Consider the following 2,350-nt stretch of genomic DNA (forward strand, 5'->3'; position numbering starts at 1 on the left):
CCCTTCAGGAAAGCACTTTGTGCCAGCTGCTTCAAACTCAGCTGCCTGACAGCCTGCAGCTGCTGGCTTGAACAGAGCAGGCCTTGGCTTTTGGGCTGAGGTCCTTTCATTTCTCTCAGGGTGGTCCACCACCACTGACTGAACAAGGCCATTCTACTCAGGGCTGGCCATTTCTGCCCAACATCAGGCTCTTCTGACGGTTACCCTTTGCTCCCAGCTACTGCTGGACCAGAGGCAACTTTTTAGATCCACATTGCAGCTGGAATCATCCTGTCTACTATTGCCTCCTCCCCCACCACCCACGTGCTACTGCCAGATTATTAGTTTGTACCCAGTGTCATTCAGTCCTTCTTGGGGACCACTTGGGGACTAAATCATCTCCCAAATCAGCACCTCCATTTCAGCACCTGCTTCCATGAGAATCTACCCTAACACTGACATTTCTTCATTAGATTTCCACTTTCCATGGCCTTTTGGTGACCATTTTGTGACAGTGCACTGGGTACATTGCTGACTACCAGAAACACTTAGGGCTGGAGTTAGTGACAAAGAAAACGCCAGGCAGCTGTTAGTAGTGGATGGAGGGGACATCCAGTGGGTCTTTCTGACAAAATCTGTTTCTAATGAGTTTCTGGAATGATAGGTATAGGATTTACCTCTGGTAACATGAAAAATGCAAAGAATCCAGAGGGCTGGTGTTTCTCCACCAGGTCCAGATGCTGACGTGAAGCTCAGCTCTGGGCACAGGACTAGGGCCTGTGCCCCAACATGGCTTGGGCTTGTTGTCTCTCACAGGCTTCCTCCCCCCCCACCCCGCACACAAGCATACTACCCATCAGCTCTTTTAAGGCTAAGAGTGCCTATTTGCTCACCACTCCAGGGCCTAGAACCATGGCAGGCACAGGACTGTTGTTCCGTGAATCCTTGGTGAACGAAAAAAATGAATGAGTAAATGAATGAGGGAATGAATGAATGAATGAATGAATGAATGAGCCTCATAAACACCATTCATTCTTGGGACCATCACCTCAATGCTCCTCCATGACCTTGAGGGTAAACTACAAACTCCTTCACATAATGAACAAAAACCTCCACTACCTGGCCTCTGGGAACCCCCTCCTCCACCAATAGCTCAGAATTGGCACAAGGGCTTGGTCCTGCTCAAGCTTACTTAGCAATAGCTGTGTCCCTGCAACTTTGTGGTAGACAATGTCAACCCATGCTGAGATTTCCTATTGCATTTGCCTTTAAACCCCAGGTCCTCAGACAAAAGAAAACAAACAGAATTCTTTCCTTGGGCCTCCTGGGAGGCAGGCCTTGGCTAGGGCTCTCAGAAGCCTAGCTCTGAAGCCCTGTAGTAAGAATACCTCTCATTTTATAGATCCCACTACTCTAAAGCATCTATGTTAGCTAATAGAGGCCCTATCCCATTTCCCTAACATAGGATGATTCTTCTACAGTCAAGGAAGAATAAGCACAGAGAAGGTGGTTAACTTTCCCAATGTCACATAGCTAGCAAATGCTATGCTCAGACAATCTGGTTCACCCTGACACCCCCTGCTTGTGTGGTGACTACACTGAAACCTGACTAATGGAAGGGATTCTGCCCAGGTAGGGCCAGTCGGGACAAAGCAAGTACATGCAACTGTGACCTCTGGCAAGCTAAACCGTTTGCCTGCGTTCACTCTCCAGTGCCTCCTGCTGGCTATTTACACATCATCCACATCTTGTAGGACAGAGTACTGATTGAACTCCCTCTGCCCGGGTGGGTGCTCATCTTGTAGGAGCCTACAAGAATCAAAAATCAAAACTGTGGACAGACCTGAGAGAATTTGGTCATGGACACAAGTCTCCACTTTCTTGGCCTGGTGGCTTTGTGCTCCTCTTGCTGACCAAAGGTGTCACTCTAGAGTGAGTGACTAAGTAAAGCACCTGCCCAATGTGAGGAAGAGGGCCAACAAAGCATGGCCCATTCATGGCATACCAATAATGTAGACATTAACATCCCATCCTCTTCCTCCAACAGTTGGTCCTCACTGAATGTCAGGGCTAAGACAGAAGTCCCAGCCAAGTCCAAACAACACTGATCCCACCAGGGCATAGGAATCTAACCACTGTGTGACCCCAGGAATACCAATAGCTTCTTCACTGCCCCAGGTAAAGTCAAGAGCAGCTTTGTCCTATCACCTTGCTAACAATCTCCCCATCAGACCTTTCCCACAATCCCTTCTCTTCCTCCTATATCTGACTCTCGTCACCATCATCACCACCACACATCCCCTGCTTGCACAGGCTGTACTGAGCACCTCCCCCTGAGGTCTAAACACTGCAGCTTACCCTACTCTGACTG

Source organism: Cricetulus griseus, chromosome X, assembly GCF_003668045.3.
Source record: "Cricetulus griseus strain 17A/GY chromosome X, alternate assembly CriGri-PICRH-1.0, whole genome shotgun sequence".
Classification (NCBI taxonomy): domain Eukaryota; kingdom Metazoa; phylum Chordata; class Mammalia; order Rodentia; family Cricetidae; genus Cricetulus; species Cricetulus griseus.